The following is a 25,669-nucleotide window of genomic DNA, read 5'->3' as shown; positions in this document are numbered from 1 at the left end:
AACCATGTCTACACTACTACTGTTATCCATGCTAAATAGATTAAAGATGAAATGCTTACCTGTGCTACAATCACACCTCCACTTGCAGCGTAGGCGTACCTTGAGGGCCTACTTCAAGAGTGACTTCTGGGTTTTGGACACCTGTCCCCTGGGAATGGGAGTGAGACCCACAAAACTCACTTCACATGGGTTGCCAGGCAGCCATGAAATGAAATAGTATCAACAGTTCTGCAGTGAAGTGAGAGTATTGCAGTGCTCTGAATATCAGCTTTGTAAACTCACCTTACTGCTGAATGCACATGGTGCTTTACAGACATACAGAAGGACAAAGTCCCCGAGCAAAGGAGCTTACAGTCAAAACACAGAAAATAATGACAACGGACAAAGTGATGAGGGGATTCAAAAATAATAAAGAAAGGGACTCCTTGTTTCATATGTACAGATTCTAATTCCTTTTTTTTTAAATGATCCAATAACTCAAATATTTGCAAGTGAAGTGAAATTTAGGGGTTTTGCTCAGTGCATTTTTGACACAAAAATATAAATACAATAGTGATAATAAACTATATGGATCACACTCAAGCTGGTTGTTGTGTCTTTTCACCCACTGCAGTGGACTGAAGGGAGAGTGATGTGTGAAAATATCCAACCCTGCAACAGTCGCAACACATACTTGTGCAGCTTGCCAACTCCCAGCAAGCCACAATACATGTGCTTGTTAACTCTGCTTTTACAGCAAGTAAGCGTACCTCTTGTGGTGCCCAACTAGCACTTGGTAAGATTTTGTACCTTCTGCATTACTTTGTGGTCTATTTATTTTTACTCTGAAAAGCTCATTTTAAAATGACCAAGTCATGAAGTGCAATGATTTTGCTTCTAGAACGACTGTGGAGTGCTGGCAGATTCCTTTTAAAGAAGAACCTATAATGGGCAGAAAGCACTTTAATTAGAGGAAGAAGGCTACTTTAAAAAAATTAAAGACATGAAGTGTTAAGAACAAAAAACAGATGCTTGCCTCCTCTATTGCTGGCCACCTCACACGTCTAACAATGCAAAGCCTGATAGCTGACATTCCCATTCACTCAAGAAAACGTACTACCTACTTAGCCCTACAGCTGGATATTGCATCCTTTCAGAGCTACTATTAACCATGCCATAGAACTGGCTGTAAAGAACAACCCAAACTGGTCCATATTACTGTGTTGCGACTAGGATGGTCAGAATCAGGCTTTTACCGGGTGCTTTAAGAAACCTTATCAGCTTTAAAGATTAAATGTTTTTGCTATTATTACACAACGTGCATTAGGAAAGAAAAATCAATGTCATCACCTTGGCAGCTAGCAATAAAGACTTGGCAAGTCTCTGACAGTCATATTAATCACAAGCATGTGACTAGAACAGAAATATCTGTCAAAAAACCTCTACCTTAAAAGCCATGAATAGAAGTTATTACTCCCAGCCATGTACTTCTGTAACTCATGCAGGTTGTTTCCAGCCTTAATAAAATACTGACGGGGAGAGGGAAGGTAAGGGAGACAGTGCTGCTCCAATGGCCAGGGCACTGAACTAGGAATCAGGAGACTTGGGTTGTATTCTTAGCTCAGCTAATGGCTCACCACGAGACAATGGGCAACACACTTACCCTCTTTGAGAGCCTCAAATGAACAGCTCTATGAAAGTGCTCTATGGGAGACTTCCCATGACCAGGTCATACACTTTATTTCTGGCCCCTTCCCTCCTCCTATTAACCAGTAAGGGAATTAAAAGTCCAGAAAGAAACATGCAGGTCTAGTTAATTCCCTGTAGATTTTTATGGTCATTCAGAGGCCTCCCAGTTTCTCTTCTGTTTATACTCCTCCTGTGTTGATACCCATTACCTGCCTATCTGCTGACAGCGCAAATGGGAAAGTCGCTGGAGAGTCTATCCTCTTGTCCTCAGTAAATTGCTCAGAGTGGATTATTGCAGGAGCAGTTCAGATGGCAACAGCCGTATTGGCCAAGGACATGACAGCCCTACTGGCTGCAGTAGCACTGGATAGTCTTATGGCCTGGAAAGCTTAGCCACCTAATATGCATCTAAATCAAATTGATTGTTTTTATCCCCTCAGTGTATTAAAAGATGTAACTTGAGCTACTGTAGCAGAGTGCAGCACAGATAAGGAAAGTTCAACTTATCTTTATTTTGAGTTACAGCATTAGGCAGTCCGTGTTCCGCCCTCTGCAATTCCTCCTTGCACCCTCCCTGCGGGCCCCCTATTTATAGTCGCCTGCTAAAAAACTAACACTTTGTTAAACAACAAATCTACTAATACCCTGCACTTCCATAGTACCTGCCATAGAAATTAATGCGTGAATCCTCACACCATCCCAGTGACGTAGGAAAGTCTCCTTGACCCTTTTTACAGATAGGAAAACTGAGGTTTGTGGAGGTTAAGTGTTCTGCTCAAGGTTGCAAAGTCTATGGTACAGCCAAGAACAGAATTCAGATCCCTCAACTCGGAGGCCTTTACTTGCACCACCAGCCCATTCCCTCCCAGCAACAGTTTTGTAACTGGGCCAATATCCCATTACATTACGACTGCTATGTGGCACATACAGAGATATACCCATAGGGAGGTGGGGGAGTATTACCAGTGAGAAATCCTCACTACCACTTAGCTATCCCATCTCTATCTCCTCTCACCAGCCCTGATAACAAGCAGAGAGCTAAGGATCCTGCATTTAGTAAGGAGTTTTACTGGACTTTGCTCTAATGAATTGAGCTTCATTTGAACCTTATTCACATATCTATTCAGGGGACACCATCATAGGGCCTAATCACATCAGCCACACTATCAGAGGCTCGTTCACTTGCACATCTACCAATGTGATATATGCCATCATGCGCCAGCAATGCCCCTCTGTCGTGTACATTGGTCAAACTGGACAGTCTCTACGTAAAAGAATAAATGGACACAAATCAGATGTCAAGAATTATAACATTCAAAAACCAGTTGGAGAACACTTCAATCTCTTTGGTCACTCGATTACAGACCTAAAAGTGGCAATTCTTCTTCAACAAAAAAACTTCAAAAACAGACTCCAACGAGAGACTGCTGAATTGGAATTAATTTGCAAACTGGATACAGTTAACTTAGGCTTGAATAAAGACTGGGAGTGGATGGGTCATTACACAAAGTAAAACTATTTCCCCACGTTTATTCCCCTTCCCCCCCTCTCCCCCCCCCACTGTTCCTCAGACATTCTTGTCAACTGCTGGAAATGGCCCACCTTGATTATCACTACAAAAGGTCTCCCCCGCCCCCGCTCTCCTGGTGGTAATAGCTCATCTTAAGTGATCACTCTCCATACAGTGTGTATGGTAACACCCATTGTTTCATGTTCTCTATGAATATAAATCTCCCCACTGTATTTTCCACTGAATGCATCCAATGAAGTGAGCTGTAGCTCATGAAAGCTTATGCTCAAATAAATTTGTTAGTCTCTAAGGTGCCACAAGTACTCCTTTTCTTTTTGTGAATACAGACTAACACGGCTGCTACTCTGAAACCTGTCATTTGAACCTTGTTGCTCACAAGTCCCTTAGTTACTGGAGTAGCAACTCCACAATGTGCTAGTCACTTTCCAAATATAACAATGGCATTGTTCTTACCCCCATGAGCTTACAATTTACACCATTACCAGTACAGTGTTAAATTTGCTCTGTGCTGGCACAGTGGATTGGACTCTGTGTTTTGAGACAAGAGAATTGTATACTGAGATGCAGCTTTCCTTGTAAGTTATCTGAGACCTCACTCCCTTGTTAACTGACTCTGTACTTTGAGCTATCTTTTCTGTACAACTGCAAGGTGACTCCAAAGCTTTGACCTAAAGCTAGGAAGGAGGCAGGTCCTCTGAGACATTTTTAACTCCTGGTGACCCAAAGGAGAGATTCAGATTCCCAAATGTGGAGAAGTTGCACGGAAGGAGGTTAATCCTGCTTGTAACTTCATAGCCTTTTTTTCTGGAAGCTGGTTAGGTATTGGTCACAACTGTCCTCAAAGCAAACAAGAACTTGTGGGGGAAAGCACCTTGTATGGTCCTCAATGAGTTTCCTTTAAGGCTAAAACGGAGCAATGCTTGTGTCATTTATCAAACAAAGGAGATCTGTCAGTCTTGTCTATTTAGAATGCAAGCTCTTTGGGGGTAGGGATTGTCTCCTACCACGTTTGTACAGCACATACCACAATAGGGCCCTGATCTTGGTTGTAGCCTCTTGGCACTACTGTAATACAAATAATTAATAATGAATTACCCTAGTTTTCCCATTCTCTCCTCCTCTTCCACTGTGCACTACATCTACCTGTTATGTCTTTTTTCAATGGGACTGTGAGTTCGTCGGAATAAGGACTGTTTTTGAATTATTTACAGTGCTCAGCACAACAGGGCTCCAGTCCTGCTTGGGGCCTCAGAGTATTTACATAATACAAGTAATAATAGAAAAAATGTGCCTTTCTTTACATGGTATGAAAGCCTTTCCAATTCCCGCTACAGCTGGAAGTGGCACGGTACAGGAGTCGCAACAGGGAAGGATAAGGAACATCTCCTTAACTTGGCATGGGGAAAAGAAAGTGGTGTGTATTTGGTGAATCAAAGATCCACATACTTTCCCAGTCATAAGCCCATCAGAGGAAAATTTCTCGCTCTGACATTTGACTTTTTGGACACAGAAGTAGGTTCAGAGGTGTTACTTATGGCCAAGCTCTGCATGGGCTGGAAGGATGAGACAGTAAATTCTCAGGATTTTGATGACATTGGACATTTTCTTTTATATGGTATCTAAGAAGTGGCAAAACCTGCAGGCAGCAGTTTAACAAAAATTGTTGATGTTCATTCAGTTCTGGGATTTGCTTGTGTGTCTGAATTTAACATCAATGACGCCTTAGGTTTTTATTTTATTTTAAGAGCCCTCTGATAAAACACCTTTAATTCAGCCTATTTTAGGCTTTGCTCTTTATAAAATAAAAATTGAGTCCTAGCCTGGAGAGGAACTTTAGCTAGTTTATTTCTTCTCTCCCTCTCTTACTGAAGCTAGAGATGTGTAAGGACTGATGCAACAGCACCCCTGAAAGGTTTTGAGAATCTGTTTATATCCATGATTGTTAAAAAAGATTTAGCCCCTCTCCAGTTTGTCCCAATGACACCATTTTACTTTAAACAGCAAGAATAAAACTAATTCATTCAGCCTTCCTTCTGCCATCTCTGAAGCAGTATACAGCAAGGTTTAGTATTAATTATTGTGGCTTTTAAAAATATATACATATATAATTTTGTACATGTTCCATTTTGTTAGGTGTCCATGAGTTCTTGGGAAATTGGGCATCATAAGTAACTACTGTAATTTTTAATTAGAATCCTGAGCTCACTGAAGTCAAGGGCAAAATGGAACTGAACCCGTTTGGATATGTAGAACACAGCATAAGCATTTCTATTAACTACAGCTAGATGAAAGAAAATGATAAAATCCAGTACAAGCAATATTTCCAATCAGTCTCCCAACATGAAGCATATATAATATGCTGCCATGCCTCTGTCAAGCACGAGCACATTTCAGGGCCTTATAGATGGTTTCCTTGTGGTGAGGAGAATGGTGCAGAGTCTGGATATTTTCTTAGTGTAACATATTTTTATATATACTACATAGCCCAGTCCTTGTACACACGTGGCCTAACAGCACATGGGAAAATCCCCTCTTTCAGCCCATACACCAATGCCTGATTCTCAGAGAGCAACTCTGCTCCAAGAAATGACTCTTGCTGGAGAGAAGACAGAACGAACACCACATCTCAAAACTAAGCATTTTTTCAAAAGACAGAACTATATTTATGAGCTAAGAAGACAAACTTGTAAATCTCTGGGTAATGGTGCCACCTGGTGAGTTCCACCATAGCAGCATATTCAACACAGAAGCTACCTACAGTAATGTTGTTCTTAATTTAGAAACAGGAGAGATCAGTCCTGATTTTTGTACCTAACTGTAGACCAGTTCTTTCCCCAGCTACCCAGAATACACAGGTTGACAGACAGACTCAAGCTGAAGCAGTATGTCCTTTATTTGCTACTTCAGTAAGTGAGCAGTCCACTGAAAAAAAGGCACAGCATAGTGTTAAATGCAAGCGCACATCCACATTCACCTGCTCACCTTAATTCCATTGTTACAAAGTTAATTATATAAATGTATAAACACTTTTCTGCCTAACACTAAGATTAGTTTGCTAACTCAGTTGTTTACCTGATCAGGTTGCGGACCAAGTTGTTCATCTTTTCACATGTCACAACACCTAAAATATACATTCTACACATCACATCCTACAATTGCCCCAACCTCCAATATTTTGGTGACATACACGCAGACATAGGGGAGGGCAAGAGACGCTGATAGCAATGGTGGGAAATTTTAAGGAAAAAATCCTAATACAGAAAATGCCAGAAAGAAGTTGAGAAAGTTTAACAGAGATGATTTATCACAAATACTGTAGGTTTGTTCATTTTAAATTTTAAAATCAGAGCAGACAAAACAGTAGTACATTGGCAGTGGGGTATAATGATCTAGATCACCCAACAGGCCCCTTCCTTTTCTAACTTTATGGTTAACCCCTCTGCTGCTGGCGAGAGTCCCTGGCTGGTAGTGCAATGAAACAGTATTCTTTTAAGTTCTGTTGTTCCAAAGGCTACAAAGCTGGTACATGGAGGCAAAGCTGTGTGATGGATCTGCTAATAGCCTCTGTACCCTAGGGGATGTTCAAACTTTCCCTTTCCTGCCAGCCCTAGTAAATTATAGAATCATAGAATTGTAGGACTGGAAGGGACCTCGAAAGGTCTTCTAGCGCAGTCTCCTGCGTTCAAGGGAGGACTAAGCAGTATCTAGACCATCCCTGACAGCATGCCTAACCTGCTCTTCAAAAACTCCAGTGATGGAGATTCCACAACCTCCCTGGGCAATTTATTGCAGTCCTTAACTACCCTGACAGGAAGTTTTTCCTAATGTCAAACCTAAACCACCCTTGCTGCAATTTAAGCCCATTGCTTCTTGTTCTATTCTCGAGGTTAAGAATAATTTTTCTCCCTCCTCCTTGTAACAACCTTTTATGTACTTGAAAACTGTTATCATGTCCCCCCTCAGTCCTCTGTTCTCCAGATTAAACAAACACAGTTTTTTTCAATCTTCCCTCATAGGTCATGTTTGTTAGACCTTTAATCATTTTTGTTGCTCTTCTCTGGATTTTCTCTAATTTATCCACATCTTTCCTAAAAATGTGGTGCCCAGACCTGGACACAATATTCTAGTTGAGGTCTAATCAACACAGAGTAGTGCAGAAGAATTACTTCTTGTGTCTTGCTTACAACACTCCTGCTAATAAGTTCCAGAATGATGTTTGCTTTTTTTGCAACAGTGTTGCACTGTTGATTCATACTTAGATTGTGATCCACTCTGATCCCCAGATCCCTTTCTGCAGTAATTCTTCCTAGGCAGTCATTTCCAATTATGTATGTGTGCAACTGACTGTTCTTTCCTAAGCATAGTACTTCGCATTTGTCCTTATTGAATTTCATCCTATTTACTTCAAATCATTTCTCCAGTTTGACCAGATCATTTTGAACTTTAATCCTAAGCATAGTACTTCGCATTTGTCCTTATTGAATTTCATCCTATTTACTTCAAATCATTTCTCCAGTTTGACCAGATCATTTTGAACTTTAATCCTACCCTCCAAAGTTTTCTTGCCCTCCCAACTTGGTATCCTCTGCAAACTCTACAAGTGTACTCTCTATGCCATTATATAAATCATTGATGAAGATATTGAACAGAACCAGACCTGGAACTGGTTCCTGTGGTACCTCACTTAATATGCCCTTCCAGTTGGATTGTGAACCACTGATAAGTACTCCCTGGGAATTGTTTTCCAACCAGTTATGCACCCACCTTATACTAGCTCCATCTAGGCTGTATTTCCCTAGTTTGTTTGTCCTTTCCCTTCGCCACATGTTTGACAGCATGTCTACACTGCATTTTAAAACAAGTGGCAGAGCATCTCAGAGCCTGTGTCCAGAGACTCGAGTTCACAAGGCTCATGCTATGGCACTAAAACAGCTGTGAAAACATTCAGGCTCAGGCTGGAGCTCAGGCTCTGATGCCTGGAGAGGGCGGTGGGTTTCAGAGCCCGAGCTCCTGCCCAAGCCCCAACAGCTACACAGGTGTTATTAGTGCTGTAGCGCAAGCCCCACAAACCCGAGTCTGTAGACCTGGGCTCTGAGACTCGCTGTCAAGGGTTTTTTAACATAGTGTAGACATACCCTGTGGGGTTATTGGGACTCCCTAGGGCTAGTGCATACAAGGCCTAGCTGCCGAAGCACCTACAGTGCTTGCCTCCGAGTCGCGGTAACCCTGGCACACTGCTGGCACCCTTGAGGTTTGGTGTACTCCATCCCTGAGCAGCCCCGATATTTACAGCTGGAAATTAATATCTGTCCTGCATAGCAGATGCATGAGGAAGAACCCACGTGGCTTTCAGGGACACCCCCCCCCCCCCACTACCCAAATAAATAATTTAACAGCGAAGTAAGAGACCACAAAGACTACATCTCAGAACACCCAAAATCCTGATGTATGAGTGTGTCTTGGATGCTCCTAATTCTTTTAAAACTATTAGTAGCAGATAATTGTCCTAGACATTGTTTTTGAAAAGGTGACAGACCCCCTGCTGTCATTTTAACCTGGCGGCCACACTTTCTACATCTCTTCTCTAGTCACAGGGAACTGATGTCTCCAGTCCTGTACCCCTCTTACTACTCTCAGTAAAATTATACACAAGGCTTTGCCTCTGTGTTTATGGAACAATCTAACATAAAAAAGAAAGGGTCACTGGAAATCTCAGGGGAGACATAAAATATTGCATTTCTGAAACAAAGTTCTGCTACTTTAGAAGGGTTTTTTATTATAAGGCCACCATGCTCTGGTTAGCAGCTCCAGTAAAGTCTGTTGTAAACGCTGGGCCAAATGCATGAAACCTGCATACAGATGTGTTTCCACTGCTCCATCCATTTGGGTTCCCACTGCTTTAGTTTACAACTAGAGCTTCCAGTAAAGCTGCTGAATGCAATGTTCTCAAACAGCACATTCCCTGGCCATAAACCTTTTATGCCTCTGCATTGACCACCTATGCCCACCAAATCATCACAAAAGAGACTGTGGCCACTTTCCACTATCACAACCTCCACCAACACCACCAGCAGATGTTCAGTCTCAGGGATCTTCTGCCAGTGGTTACTCCAGTTCGAGCCAGTGTAATCCTTGGTGAACTGGCGCAAGCTCCTCATACCATATCCCACACTTGTAACACATACCCAAGAGCAACCTCTTGGAGAGAAAATGCTGCCTGGGTGCATAAGCCAGTTTGTTTGCTTTGCCTCCAACATTAAGAACATCTCTTCCCTCATTTATTTTTCCACTCTTTTTGAAGTGTATGGAAGACTCTCACTATAGATTTTCCACTGAAATACATGCCAAAAAATGGTATTGGTTTATTAGTGACACGAACAGTCTAACTGATTTCTGATCAGACCTCATTACCAGCTTGTTTGCTCCCATTTATGCTGCATGTGATTTTAATTTCAGTGATTTGTCCTGTTAATAAATGCCATCAAAATAGTGTGCACTTTCCCTGAGCTTCCCAGCAACCCCATAACAAATCTCCTCCTAAAACACTGCCCTTTGCACTGGGAACAGGAATTCCTTTGGGTGGTACAAGAGTGATGGGATGGAAATTAGAAACAGCAAGCTTAGGCAAAATAGGAAAAACCCCTGAGAGTGAAACGTATCAGAATCTGGAATAGTTTCCCAAGGGCAGCAGTGGAAGCTCCGTCCTTTGAACCACATAAAACTAGACTAGACAAAGCACAAGACTAAAATTAACACTGGAGGAAGGAATCCTGCACTGACTAGGGGAGGTAGCAGCAGTGAAGGGGAAATGGATCATATTCTGATTTCAGCTACAGCAGGATAAATCCAGAATATAATAGTTCCTTGATTGGTTGCAGACATGTATTTCACTCAGGTGTGTGTGAGCCCCATGTACCGAAGCTGAAGAACTAGGCTTAGCAGTACCCATCAGGGATACCCTTTGGCCCCTGTAGCCCCTCCCATGGCTATATCAGGGTGGTGCTGCCCTGATCTGCCCCCTCAGTTCCTTCTCACCACCTGCAGCTTGAGTCAGAGCATTTAGTGTGGTTTCTCACCTCATGTTCTCTATCACAGTGTTTTTCTGGATTTCTTCTGTAAATAGTCACTTAGTTGAGTAGTACATTAGGAGTTAGTTAGGTGTAGTGTAGTCAGTAGAGTTTTTAGCCCAATGTGATGTCTTCACCGGGTTTAAACATTGTCCATTCACATGGGGTAACTATCTCTACTAATGGTCCCCACACTTGAAGTTTACTGTGCCTTGGAGAAGGGCACATTAAGAAACAGTGTTCCATCTGCAAGTCATTCAAGAAGAGGAGAACATAGGTGGCTAGAGACTTGTCCTGGAAACACCACATTGTGGCCTCCCTATGAATGAAGTTATATTAGAACATGCCCAACCTCTGTGGACTACCCTGGTGTGTTTTTAATGCCCACAAACTAAGCATACTGATAAAACACATTATGTCTCCATGCAAAGTTTTGAGTGTTTCTTCCTCACATCCAGCTCCTAATTCCCTGGCTGTGATGGCAGCAAATGAGAGATCACAGCAGGGGAGATATAAATCCATTCCTAAAGACAAAGAGTTTAAGAGGATGGACCTAATGGGGAGAAAAGTTTATTGAACCTCTTCATTACAAATCTGTGTTTCCAACCAACAGGCACTAGTATCTAAATATGACTTTGTGAATTGGGACACTATGTCCAAGTTTATGAATAAGTTACCAGAATCCTCCTGGAAAGCATTTTAAGCCTTTATTGCAGACATCCATTTGGTGACCAAGACATCTGTGCAGTCAGCACTGGAAGCAGTGAATGTTTTGTCCAGACTCTCAGCTTCAGCTATAACGATGAGACGGGCCTTGTGTTTACAGAACTCCAGCATAGCTCCTGAGGTCCAACAGAGCATAGACAACTTCCCTTTTGATGGTTGTTTTTTGTTCTCTGAGTAAGCTGATGACACTTCGCATTCTTGTAAAGATTCCTGTGCTACTTTATAGTCATTGGGGATTTATACCCAGGTCACAGAGACCTCATTTTGGGGGTCTGCAACAACACCAGCAATATCGTCTGCAGTGACACTTCCAGCAGTCATCCTACCCAGATAGGCAGTAAGACCTCCCCAGAAAGAGGCATAAATCACAGCCGAGAAGACCTTCTGGGTCTAATTTTAACCCACCCTTCTCCACCCTCAGGCTAGCAGCCTTTTTGACTTGCAAACCAGTTGTGAATGTCTCAACCTCGTCTCCTCAGTTCGGGGACAGGCTGTCTCACTTCTACAGTGTTTAGGAAGTACTAACTATGGACAGATGGGTTTTAAGCACTGTGGGATTGCATTATGCCATCCAATTTCTGTCCATTCCCTCCTCCCATCCCTCTATCCTGTCCCTTTTCAGGAACCCTTCTCACAAATTACTGCTTCTTCAGTAGGTCCAGACTCTGTTCACTCTGGAATCTAAAGAGGAGGTTCCTCTTTATCAGGGAAAGGGATTCTACTCCCAATACTTCCTGATCCCCAAATCCAAGGGAGGGATGAGACCTACCCTGGATCTCCATGGTCTCAACAAGTACATCAAATACGTGAGATATTGCATGGTTACTTTAGCTACTATTTCTCCCCACTCTGAATCATGACTGGTTTGCTGCTCTTGATTTTCAGGATGCCTATTTCCATGTGGCGATTTTCCCAGGTCACAGGAAGTTTCTTGAGATTCCCAGTCACCAGTCAACATTGTCAGTCCATGGTCTTTCCCTTTAGCCTGTCATCAGCCCCATGCGTCTTTACCAGATACAAGAAAGTGGTATCTCAAAAGGAGGAGAATTCATTTCTTCCCCATACCTAGATGATTGGCTAATGAGAGGCACATCCAAAGAACAAGTCCTCAGCCACATCCAGTTTATACTGGACCTCTTCAATAAACTGGGGTTGGTTTGAACAAAGCAAGGTTAACATTCATTTAAACTAAAAAAAAAAAAAAAAAAAAAAAAAGCAAGTTCATTGGGGCCCTACCAGACTCTATGAATTCAAGCGCCTTTCTCCCACCTGAGCTATTCCACACAATTCAACACCTGCATTTGGACTTCCAATCTCAACCTTCAGCCATTGTCCATGTGTGCCTGAAGTTACTAGGCCATATGGCTGCACGCATGCATGGTCCAGCATGCAAGATTACATCTTCGTCCACTTCAGTCATGGTTGAAATTGGTCAATTGCCCGAGCTGCCAGTCATTGGACAGGCTGGTCTGAATGCCTCCAGAGATACTGGGTCCTCTACAGTGGTGGGTGCAACAGAACAATGTCTGTCAGGGTGTTCCCTTTGCCTGCCCTCAGCCAACCAAGACTGTAGTCACCAATCCCTCCATGATAGGTTGAGAAGCACATGTATGGACATTAAAGGTTCAGGGTTTGTGATTGGATCAGGAAATGTCTTTTCATATCAATGGACTGGAGCTTTGAGCCACTTACAACATGTCTCGTCTTTCAGAATCAGCTTTGGGGAGCAGCGGTGTATATACTAACCGACAATACCACCACAATGTATTATGTGAACAAGCAGCGTGGAGCTTGCTACAATCCGCTTTAACAGGAAGCAATAGAGTTTGGCACTTACGCATCAAGGAAGACATCATGCCCGCAGCCACGCACTTACCGGGTTCTCAAAACCAGCAGAACTTTCTCTGAGAGCCATGAGTGGTCTCTGAAGAGCAGCATGATGAAATCCATCTTCCGGCAATGGGGCATCCCCATGATCAACCAGTTTGCAACAGACAAGAAGTGCTGTCAAATTTTGTTCCTGGGCAGGACTCAGTCCAGGATCTTTAACCAACCCCTTCCATCTGAATTGGGGATTGGCCCTGATGTATGCCTTTCCCTCTGTTCTTCTCATCTCTCAGGTTATTTTCAAACTGAAGGTGAACCATGCCGAATTGATACTTATTGTGCCAACCTGACCAAGACAATGCTGGTTCTCCAACTTTTTCAGTCAGTTTGTTCAACCTCCCAGATCTCTTCCTTTCCTTTCCAACCTACTGACTGAATGCCATGGCCAGGTTATACATCCTGCGCAGAGCGATCCACACCTCAAGGAATGGATGGTACATGGTTACATGAGGAGGAAGGGCAACATTCAGAAGCAGTTCAGAAGGTCCTACTTAATGACAGAAAACCATATACTGAGACCACCTATTTAGCCAAGTACAAACTTTTTTGTGTTTGTCAAAATCCAAGGAAATTCAGCTGATTTTAGGTCATGTTCAGGACATTCTGGATTGTTACATCTGAAGTCCTACAGTCTGGCTCTTAGCTCACTGAGTGTTCACTTGGCAATAACCTCAGCATTCCATCCTCCAATCCAGGGGAAGACAGATTTTTCAGTCTCCATGGTAATGAGTGTCACAGTGTCTAGTGTGTGGCTCACAAAGCAGAGTGCCAAACTCAGGTCAGACTGTCAGAAAACAGGGCAGAGACCCCAAACTGGTGGTATATTCTATAATTAGATTTTACCAAACCACTAACAAGCGTGCACTCCTGGATTACTATGCTAACCTTACCACGGAGGCACAGACAATCCCCTTAGGCATCTTGTCATTCAGACAAACTGGACTTTGTGATAAAAGGTTATTAAAACCAAAAATCATCTCACATTAGGTTCTTCCAACTCCAAAGCATCGGTCACTTACCCCAGGTCAATGAATGCTCCAGATCAGACACCAAAAACAACACTGACAGCCAATTTCTTTAGTAAACTAAGCTAAGATTTATTTGCTATGAAACACAAACGAGAGTTATTGAGAGGTTAAAACAAGGTAAAATACATAACAGGTGAGTCAGAGTTTGTAAGTCCAATTGGTAGCAGAGATGTAAAGTCTGCTAGTTTCCATAAGTCTCTCAGAGTTGTCCAAAATGGCTTTGGGGACCTCTATCTTGCATCTGGAATGCCCTCGACAGCATCCAAACAGATGAGAGATACAGAATCGCTCCCAGGGTTCCTTCTTATAGTTGAAAACAGTCTGGCAAGTGTTCCCAGCACAGTATGGGTTCTTGCTTTGACGACTAAATGCAGACAAAATTTTTGGATTTTCCATTCCTGAACACAGAGACCCATGCTTTGAAGTTAACATGCTATTTCATTTACAGTTCTGAGGTTTCTGTCCTGTTTAATGGAGCAATTTAAAGATAATGGATTTAGTTGCAGCCACTCCGTTCATTTTTCATTAGTTTACAGGAACAAAGCTAGCCAGAAACAATCCTTCATTAGTTGTCATGCAGTTTTCCATATTAAATAAATTCTCATCCTAATGCTAAGCACACTTCTTGATCTAGGGCTAAGTACAAGGTAAATCAACAAATGTCAGATATCTTCACTCACCAGCATTTTACTGGTTTCAGAGTAACAGCCGTGTTAGTCTGTATTCGTAAAAAGAAAAAAGAAAAGGAGTACTTGTGGCACCTTAGAGACTAACCAGTTTATTTGAGCATGAGCTTTCGTGAGCTACAGCTCACTTCATCGGATGCATAGCATATTGTGGAAACTGCAGAAGACTAGTTTTCAAGCATTTAGGGCACGTGTAATTATCGGGCATATGCCATGTACATGTAATGTGATAACATTTCCCTTTGTTCTATTCTAACAAGTGAATTGGCTTGAACACACTATGACCTTTTAACATTTCTTTGGTTTCTATTAGCATGTGAGTGAATCAGCCTGATGCCTTGGTTTGAGCTGACAGCCTGCTGGGCAGCATCACACTGAGACTTCTGAAAGGTTTTTGTCCCCTTATTTTCACCTACGAAGGCAACAGTCCCGTTGTAGAACTTTAATACTACACTGGCCACCATCATAGGTCCTCTATTTGAGCTGCTAGCAACTTGCTCTTTGTTTCTCCTTTCCCAAAAGACAGCCTTTCTTGTTGCTACAACATTCACAAGAGTTAGCAAACTGCAACTCCTACTGACAAGGCCTCCATATACACTGTTCTTCAAAGAGAAAGTGTCCTTGAGGCCACATCCAAAGCTTTTGTCCAAAGCAATTTCACAGTTTCATCTTAACCACGTTATTTACTTACCTGTATTCTTTCCTCAGCCACACTCAAATGCAGATGAACAGCATCTTCAGACATTAGATGTGAGGTGGTGCTTGACATTCTATCTGGAAAGGACTAAACCATTTCATCCATCATACCGGCTTTTTGTCTCTTATGCGGATCAGATGAAAGATCAGCTAGTCTCTGCGCAGACTATTTCCAGGTAGATAACTTCCTGCATTATTGTGGCTTATGGAGTACCTTAAACCATACCCCTACAGACATTACGGGCTCATTCGACAAGGGTCCAAGCAACATCGATCGCATTTCGTAGCAATGTTTCAATATTAGACATTTGCAGGGCTACTATGTGGTTTTCCATACATACTCAGGCAAAACTCCCAGTGACTTCAGGATTTTTTCCCATTGATTGTATTGGTAAATGCCACACAGATTAAAGTAAAGATGTTTTGTGATACTTTTGTATAAAAAGTCCATTACAGAACTAAATCTTTCGCATTTTCATAGTCTAATGATTTTATGCATTCTTCATCTTCAGACACTGTGTGCCAAATTCTCTCGTGGCCTAAACCTGAAGTCAATGCAACCAGACAAGCAGAAAGTTTGGCCCATCAGAGAGGGATATCAAACAAATGGCTATAAGTAAATTAATTATTTTTTAAAAACAATTCTAGGTATCTTAGGTACTTTCCTTTCTTTTATGTAAAAAAAAAAAAAAAAAGCCATGGAAAAAAAATAAAATGTTCTCTTCTACTGGAACAAAAACAGCATCTGTTGCCACATAGCTAGGCTTTGATCATTTATCTACCTTTGTTTGCATGGCTGAAAAGGTTACCCTCGAATATTTATTCCCAGCCTTTCCTTTTCACTACCATCCAAGAATTTGCTAATAATTCACGTTTTTCTGCAGGATGGACTTCTAATTCAATGAAATTCAGACATCTGTACAAAGTGGCTCATACTAATCCCCAGCACCTCTGTGAAAGTGCAACGATCCCTATTACTAATTAGTTTGGTTTTTAAAGAGGAGGGGGTGGTAATTAGGCTCTTCGTGAATGAGGGCTTGATCTAGCTGCCACTGACTTCATACCACATAGACTGCCTCTGTCTGTGAAGCACTAAAAACATTTTAAAATTTGGTTATCTAAATGGAAACTCTTCTGTAATGCTCAGCATCTCTGTAATGGCCTAAAACAAACCCCACTGAAGTCAATGCAAGCATTTCCATTGATTCCAGTGGGCTTTAGATCAGGCCTCTAATAAGACTCTTTATTTAGGTGCCTCAGCATGGGTAAGAGGCCTAGAGTTAGGCACCCAAGTTTGTAACTTTTGACCTCTATAATTAACACCGTATTCAGAATTCAATGGCCATATACTACTCTTACCTATGCCAGTGTAAATATTCCCAAAGTAAATCCACTGTAGTTTAACTCCAGATTTATATAATAACAGAACAGAATTTGACCCTGTGGGTGTGAACCACATATTTATTGTTTGATCTCCACTGGAAGTAACTATGCTTTTTTCTGCAAAAGAGATGAAAAGGTGGATTAAATGCCCCTTATCCCAAAACTAGATTTATTCATTTTCAAAGTTAGCTGTTAGGACGTAACATACAGGCAGGTGCTGAATTGTGATTAGTGCTACTGACTGACTAAGAATTGTGCGCACAGCTAGCCTGTCCCAAAACATTTTATTTTATTACCTTTCTTCCCCACATCTTGCCCATTTGTTTTGTCTCATCCAAAGTCACGTCTTGTGGTTTTTTTAAGAGTAAAAGCTCTTTGGGGCAGGGACAGTCATTTGCTAAATGTTTTAACAAAAACACGAAAGATGAATTCAAATTGGAACAGATGTAGAGAAGGGCTACTAGGATGATCAGAAGAATGGAGACCCTACCTTACGAGAAGAGATTTAAGGAGTTTGGCTTGTTTAGCCTAACAAAATGAAGGATGAGGGGAGATATGATTGCTCTCTAGAAATACATCAGAGGGATAAATACCAGGAGGGAGAGGAGTTATTTAAATAGGCCAATGTTGCCAGAAGAACAAATTGATATAAATTGGCCATCAGTAAGTTTAGACTTGAAATTAGACAAAGGTTTCTAACCATTAGAGAAGTGTCACTCTGGAACAGCCTTCCATGGGGGGCAGTGGTGGCAAAAAAATCAAACTGGCTTCAAGACTGAGCTTGATAAGTTTATGGAGCGGATGGTCTGACAAGATTGCCTACTATGCCATATGGCCCATCTGCAACAGCTATTAGCAAATATCTCCAACAATCAGAGATGAGACTCTAGATAGGGAGGGCTCTGAGTTACTACAGATAATTCTCTCTCACTTGCCTGGCTGGTGGGTCTTGCCCACATGCTCTTGATCTAACTGATCATTCTATTTGGGGTCAGGAAGGAATTTCCCCCCAAGTTCTATTGACAGAGACTGGGGGCAGGGAGGACTGCCCTCCCCTGTAGTGTGGGGCCTGGGTCACTTGTTGGTTTGAACTAGTGTAAATGGTGGATTCTCTGTAACCTGAAGTATTTAAATCAAGATTTGAGGACTTCAGTAACTCAGCCAGAGGTTACGGATCTATTACAGGAGTGGCTGCGTGTGGTTCTGTGACTATTCTGCCCCATGGGTCTCAAACCTGGGTCCAAAAGTTTCATGGAGGCACTACACCCCAACCCACCACTGGCAGCCTGCTGGTAGCTAACCTGAGATCCACAAAGCCCAGCCTTAGTGTGAGGCTCTGCCCCTGAGCTCCAATTGGCAGGGTCCCAGAGTGGCTAATCGGCCTGCTGGCCCTGCTTAAGCCAGCAGCAGGAAAAGGAAGCTGTCTGAACAACTGGGCTCCACTGTACTCTGCACTGTGTGCTTCCTGTTCCCACTACAGCTACCTGCTCCTGAGTTCCCAGGTTTATGTCCTGGCCTTCCAACGGAGCTTGACTTCTGGCATCTGACTAGTGGTTCCTGCCATCTAGTTTGTCTCCTGCCTCTGGCCCCCTGGCATCTTGACCTAGCCTGACTCTGGTTCCCAACTCATAGGTCTGAACTCCACGTTATCTCCTGCTTTTGATCTCCCCACCAGTATCCCAACCTAGCTGACTCTTGATTCCTGTACTGTAACTGTGAACTCTGGATCCAACTACTACGACTGGCTGCCCACGACCCCGCTGTGACAGTGGCCTGCAATGTGCAGGTCAGACTGGATGATCAGGATGGTCCTTTTCTGGCTAAAGTCTATGAGCCCTCAAATGTTTGAGGTCTCCATGCACTACCACAATATAAATGATAACTACGTAATAAATAATAATAATGGGGGGCTATTTGCCACTGTTTCATCACCACTGTTGTATAATAAAAGTACTATTTTAAGGGTGATTTTTTTCCCCCCAGGAAAAATTTTGATAACAACAGTTTTTCAAAGTAGCTGCCTAGGGCTAGATCATACCTACGTTAAAGTCCCTTTGGGCCACAAGAGTAGCACAAAGTGACCTTGAAGCTGCCCTAAAGGGACAGCTGCTGTGAAGCCTGCATAGCTGGCTCTTGGCCTTTTTCCATCCCAGTGTGGGGGCAGCAAATAATATCATTCTAAACAAGAGACTTTTGTTAAGTTACTGTTAAGGTTGCTAAGTGCAATTCACTCACCATTAAACAGATCTGTTAAAAGACCACAAACATTAAGAACTATGGAAATCACATGCTAAGGTTAAGTAAACTCTTCTGACACCAAACCGTACACTCAATTCTCTCTCTCTCTCTCTCTCTCTCTCTCACACACACACACACACACACACACACCCCCCTCAAAAGAAAGATCCTCACTGACCAGCACTTCTGGCTGTAGCAGAGTCTTCTGCCGTTTCCCCTCAGATGATGGGAGAACCTGGCCATGCCCAGTTATTTACACTGGTTGGATCCAACACAGGCCCCCAGCTCCTTATTACTTGTGAGGGGGCCCTCCTTTTGTGGGTCTTCTTAAGTCTACCCGGATGGGGATCAAAAGGAAAATCAAAAGCCCCAACACATTCGAGGGTACTCCCTTCCCAGGACCCTTCAGGTGGGGGGCAGGAGTCCACTATCAATGATACAGAGTGCACATAGTGGATTTTGAGAAATCCCCTGGCTGGGCTGCTGAGTCAGGCTTAGTCTGTCCGTCTTACCCTGGGACTTTGCTGCATTCTCCATAGGGTTGGGATGAAGGTCTCCTGGCTAGGAGTTCCCTTTGTGGCTTCAGGAGTCACTCCTGTAGTCTGCTGCTTAGGGCAATCTTGCTCCTTCACCCCTCCCTCCCTCCCCCAGGTTGGCTGCAGCATCCTCTCTTTAAAGGCCTCCTCCCTTTCATACCTGATTGACAGGGTCAAAGGGGTGGGTAGCCCTACTGCCATGGTCTCTCTGGCACTTCCTCGTCTGTTTGGGGTCCATACACCCCGTCACACTGGCCTTTGGAATTCATGAAATATTCAGGATCCACAAATAGTAGCAACTGTTAAAATATTCTTCAATAATGAATAGCATGACTTTCCCCCCAAGCCTCCCACTGATTTCAAGACATTTGTTTGTGAATATAATAAACAAACCTGTCACAAACCTGTCTTATTCTGATCCCACTGAATTTAATGACAAAACAGCCATTCCACCTGGGACCAGGATTTGGCAGTCTGGCCAACTCTAAAAATTACCACTGTTATATACATTTTTTTCTTTGTTGGGGGAAGGGGTTAAAGTGTTTTTACCCACTTCCACTTTTGTTTAAACTTAAAAATCAGAAAAGAGGAAAAAATGTAAATAATGGTCCATTAGCAGCCAGTTCAAAAAAAAAAAAAATGAAGTCATTTCTATGAGCTCTAAGCAGTCCCACCTGCCATACAGAGGACATATCTACACTATACCCACAGGAGGGCACCTAACAATGTTTCACATTTTCAGGTACCACATACAGCTCTAGATGGCATAACTTAACACAGTTACATACAGCACATTGCTCTCCTGGGACAGCAAGATAGGTCATACTTTGAAAGCAGCACCTAGATTTCTGTTTTCTGTGTACTGTAAACAGCATCAGGAAAAGCTGCAATGAGCAGACTGGAAAGGAATCCTTCATGATCCAGTTTCACTGCTTAGTCAAGGGTGTGCTTCAGGGGAAAGCAGGGGCAGGGCTAAAAAACACCTAACACAATTTTACATGTTCTGTCTAGAAATCAAGATATTTATATGGCCCATCACCACAGTATCCGAGTGCCCATTTCACATCCGAGCACAAGCATAGATTCAAATTTATTGCATGAATCAAAGATCAGAATTATTTGGGAAATGAGAGGGGAAAGGGCACTCACCACAAAACACAGGTGAGCTCTGACAGAAAATGGTGTAACATGGTGCCCAGAAAAAGAAATACTTTTTTTTAAATAATACCTCTAGGTTCTGAAAATAAAAACAGGAGGCAGGAAGATCCTGCCTACATGTCATGAGATGCTGAACACCCAGATAGTGAAAAACACCAGCCTTGGAAGGGGAAGAGGAATTATTAGCCTATTGTGCCAACAGAACTCTCAAGAAAATGTGCCTTTCTAGATTCACTTACTGATGGGAGTGACCCAAAAAAAAAAAAAAGTATTTCCAGCAAGTCTCACTAGATGCATTGCCTCACCTATTTAACTAGTGTGACAAAGTTCCTGCTCTACCTTGGTGGGTCTTGCGCTTATTGGCGGATTTGCTCGCCTTGAAGCTTCACGGCAGCCCTCAGCTTGACCGTTTTTCTGAATTCACAGTCCAGGCTGACTCCTCCTGTGTCTGACCAGGAGTTGGGAGGATTTGGTGGGAACCCGGGCCCGCCCTCTACTCTGGGTTCCAGCCCAGGGCCCTGTGAAATGCAGCTGTCTAGAGTGCCTCCTGGAACATCTGTGCGACAGCTACAACTCCCTGGGCTACTTCGCCATGGCCTCCTCCTAACACTTTCTTTATCCTCACCATAGGACCTTCCTCCTGGTATCTGATAATGCTTGTACGCCTCAGTCCTCCAACAGTCCGCATTCTCACTCTCAGCTCCTAGTGCCTCTTGCTCCCAGCTCCTCACACGCACACCACAAACTGAAGTGAGCTCCTTTTTAAAACCCAGGTGCCCTGATTAGCCTGCCTTAATTGATTCTAGCAGCTTCTTGATTGGCTGCAGGTGTTCTAATCAGCCTGTCTTAATTGTCTCCAGAAGGTTCCTGATTGTTTTGGAACCTTCCTGTTACCTTACCCAGGGAAAAGGGACCTACTTAGCCTGGGGCTTATACATCTGCCTTCTATTACTCTCCTGTAGCCATCCTGCCCGACCCAGTCACACTAGATAATGTCAAACCCCCAAAGGGAAAAGCGGGCTAAGAGGAATGTAATCTGCAGAGAATTTCAATTGAAGATGATTACCCATAATGTAAAGGGTGAAGCTAGGCTGGCTGACTCCACAGTTAAAGTCTTCACTCCAGAAAAGAAACTATTGAGATTAGGCTCAAAATTTATCCGTAAGCAAAGAACATTAATTAGAACTTTTTGTGCTTACATGTATAATCACAGCTTTACACTACATGATGCTATGTGTGACCTTCCATCTCACTGACTCCCCTGAACCCAAATCTGTCCCTTGCATCCTCAAACTTGAAAAAAATACCTACCGTCTCTTATTTCAGGGGGAGCAGGGGAACCCAACACATTTAACACACTGGCTTGCAAAATATGGTCTGTGCATGACCAGAGGTTTGAAGTGCCCTTCCATGTGGTCCACTGAATGCAATATTTTGAGAATAAATTATAATAGGATCTGGGCCAGATCCTATTACTATACTATAATTTAGTACATCACACATTGTGCTAAGAAAAATTAATGGAAGTTTTACTCTGATCTTCAAAGCACTGAAGGTAACAGCTACTAGCTCTCAACATATATACTAGAGTATGGACACTATTAGAAAATGTTGAACCTATTAAGAAAATGTTAATGAAATAGGTTTCCTTAAAGATTCTGATGTCTGCGGATCATTTACAGATGTAGATCCAAACAATTATATGTCTAATCCTGCTCTTGTTGACATCAATGGGAGTTTGCCCACCACTTCAGTAGCACGATGACGTAAACCCTCCTTGTCCTGCTTGTATTTTGGACTAAAAGGAGGACATCTGGCCTCCTCTAGTTGATGAGTTTGTTACTGTAGGCACAATAAAATCCCAATGAATTTACTCACTGGTCTAGAAAATCCTAAACCAATTACCAGTTTTAAAAGTGACACTTTGTTCTCTACTTCCCTTGGAAAAAACAAACGTGAGTTTACTTTAGCCAAATAAAGAGCAGTATAGAAGTACGTAGTTTCATTATGTAGACTCAGGAGTATAGGATTTAGTTAGATCAGACCCAATGACTCCAACATTGTGTAATATCAAAACTATTTCCACAGCCCTTTCACCTTTGTAAAACTACAAATGCAAAAAGCCTTCACATTAGATCTCCAAATCCATTCTGATAATTATTTGACTAATAGTGCAAAAAAATGAATTCCTAACCTGGCAACTGGGCCTTATGCCAAGTGCACTAGAGTATTTCGTACATACCTGCATCTCCTTACTCCAGAAAACTCCCATTTGCATTTAAATCACTCACACACCTACACACACAAAATGTAATTATGAGCCAGTAGTAAATTCTAGTATAAATAGGTTACTAGAAATGTCAGGAATGTCTACCCCAGCTCCCATTTAAGTCAATGGAAAGAGTCTCATTGATTACTGACTTAAATATCAGTGCTGTTGTAGCCATGTTGGTCCCAGGATACTAGAGAGAGACAAGGTGGGTGAGGATAGTATCTTTTATTAGACCAACTTCTGTTGGTGAAAGAGCTCTGTGTCAGCTTGAAAGCTAGGGTCTTCCACCAACAGAAGTTGGTCCAATAAAAGATATTACCTCACCCACCTTCCCTCTTTAATGGAAGTTGGATTGGGCCCTTAATGGTTAACAGCTACAGTGTTCAGTTTAAACTACCACAGAGGAGAGAATAAAACAGTAATGATATATCACAACACACTAGCTGTTTACAATACTCTTGAACATACTTTTACCCAACACTTCACTATCTTAGGGTTTTTTACAATGCTTATCAAAATAGTATCTAAGCACTCCCCAGATAAGTTAGATTTGCATGGAGAGCACCCTTGTGGACTTGCTGGGGTTTTCTATTCTTCTCCCCAATCTGTATCAAGAACTCTCTGCTTAAAGAAGAAGAATATATATTCTAACAGCAGTTTGCCATATGGCCTGGAGAGACTGGAGTAAGTCAACCCTGATTATTGGATGAGCCTTACCTGAGAGGAATCTGGTCATTCCAGTATAAAAGAAGCAGGAGGTTGCAGTGAAGGAGGGAAGCCCAGAAAACTGCATCTGTCTGTAGACACTTGCAGGTAGAAAGAAGGCTCCTACAGGGCCCTGAGTCTGCAGAAGAAAGTGAGGAAAGTTCTGCAGGCAGGGATGCATGGGAGAAATCCTGAACAAGCCAGGGAGAAACTGTAAAGGCCCAGCTGGGAGACTCTGTGGAGAAGGATAAACTCCAGGCAGGAGGTGCTGGGAATCAGAAAGACACTCAGGGAGAGGGCCCTGAATGGACCTTTGGCCACAAGGGGGTACTTGGGAGGTGGCCAACTCCACTATGTATATATAGAAAATTATTATAATTTACATGATCTCCATGCTGATTATGGTGGAAATGACTGTCAGAAGAATCAGGTAGTGTGCCCTGAAGGTGCTCAGCTTAATTCACATTCTGATCTTCTCTGGAAACTTCCTCCACAACTGAATCCCCTTGAACAAGAATGTTAAAACCTCCTATACAAGTTTTCATACAACCCCCTTCAAAGCTTTGAAACTAGGTGGGAAAGCTGAGGTAGATTAATGCTTCATTTCTTAAGCCTAGATAACACAATATGGAATGAATAATGACTTAGACTGCATGTCTGTCATAGAGGTCATGGAAGTCATGGATTCCGTGACTTTCGGTGACTTCTGCAGCGGCTGGTGTGGCTGGCTCCAGGGCTGCCCGAGCAGATCAGGCAGCCCCAGGGCCAGCCACACCGGCCGCAGCTGGGGCAGTTTGGGTGTGGGAGGGGCCTCAGGGCTGGAGCAGGGGGTTGGGGTGCAGGGTGGCCCTCATCTCGGGGGTGGGGGCTCCCCCGAAGGGGCTAGCATGTCCCTGCAGCTCTTAGGTGGAGGGGCCAGGGGGCTCCAGGCACTGCCTGCGCTCGCAGGCACCGCCCCTGCAGCTCCCATTGGCTCCAGTTCCTGGCCAATGGGAGCTGCGGAGCCCCCTAGCCTTCCTTCACCCTAGGAGCTGCAGGGACACATGGAGCCGCATAAGGAGCCTGCCAGCCCCACCCACCCTCCCCCTCCCAGCACCAGCAGGGGGCCCGGACCACCCACCTCCCCTGCAAGCACCAGCAGGGTTCCTGGGCCACCCCCCCAGCATACCCAGACTGCCCCCATAGAGCACCCACAGCCCCCCAGCCCAAATTTTAGTTAGGGGTATAGTGGAAGTCATGGACAGGTCATGGGCCATAAATTTTTGTTTACTGCCACTGACCTGTCCGTGACTTTTACTAAAAATACCCATGACTAAAACATAGCCTTAATAATGACCTTCCCATCTGAAGATGGCTATAAATAATATTTGTTCTGAAAACTTCAGAGAGCATTTCTATTTTAGCACAAGCAGACAGACTTAATTTATAATGAAGTTAGGCTTCTATTTCACAGTCAAGTGTAGGATTCTTCTTTCGGAAACATTTGCTCTCAGATTTAGTCCCATGCATATTAAAAGAGCAGATCATTGGGACCGAGATCCTCCAGGAGCACAGAGACCAGACATGGTGGTGATGAGTGTAGTAAAAAAAAACTACAGAGAGTTAGATAAACATGAGAGGATGGATGGTCTTGTGATTCAAGCACTGAACAGGCACTCAGAAAATGTGAGTTCAGTTCCAAGCTTTGTCACTGATTCTCTCTGTGAACTCGGGCAAGTCACTTAAGCTCTCTGTGCCTCACTTCCCTCTTTGTAAAATACTTATTTTCTCCCACCCTTTGTCTATTTTGTCTATTTAGACTCTAAACTCTTTCAGGATGGAACTATCTCTTATGCTATGTCTATACTGCACCTCTTTCAAAAAGGACTACATTAACACGAACTAGGTACCTTTTAATTTGTGCCAGCCTTGTCCACACAGGACAGTCAGAGCACAACACTTGGTATGATCTGCAGTTCACGCCTCCATAGTCCGCACTGAATGCCTGTAAGGGCACTGTAGACAAGCCCTTAGAGAGAGAGAGAGAGAGAGTGTGTGTGTGTGCGCATGCGCGCAGCACCTCACATAATTTAATGACACATCAAAAAG

General features: G+C 43.0%; 1 protein-coding gene and 1 long non-coding RNA gene across 6 annotated transcripts in view; one reads left to right on the top strand and one right to left on the bottom strand.

The window, feature by feature from the left end:
- The window catches only part of LOC141983310 (uncharacterized), a 67,919-nt gene extending 66,980 nt beyond the window's left edge, over nucleotides 1–939 (top strand). Inside the window, exons 4-5 of one of the 2 annotated variants that reach the window (XR_012638345.1) lie at nucleotides 614–775; nucleotides 881–939. This is a non-coding gene — a long non-coding RNA (uncharacterized LOC141983310). Of the gene's footprint in view, nucleotides 1–613; nucleotides 776–880 lie in introns of those variants that run through there. The other variant, XR_012638346.1, reaches the window with a different exon arrangement.
- The window catches only part of PRKAG2 (protein kinase AMP-activated non-catalytic subunit gamma 2), a 383,197-nt gene that overhangs the window by 218,408 nt on the left and 139,120 nt on the right, over nucleotides 1–25,669 (bottom strand). The window lies entirely within an intron of this gene.

Source organism: Natator depressus, chromosome 2, assembly GCF_965152275.1.
Source record: "Natator depressus isolate rNatDep1 chromosome 2, rNatDep2.hap1, whole genome shotgun sequence".
In the NCBI taxonomy this organism is placed as follows: Eukaryota; Metazoa; Chordata; order Testudines; family Cheloniidae; genus Natator; species Natator depressus.
This window is presented reverse-complemented; position numbering and strand designations above follow the sequence as displayed.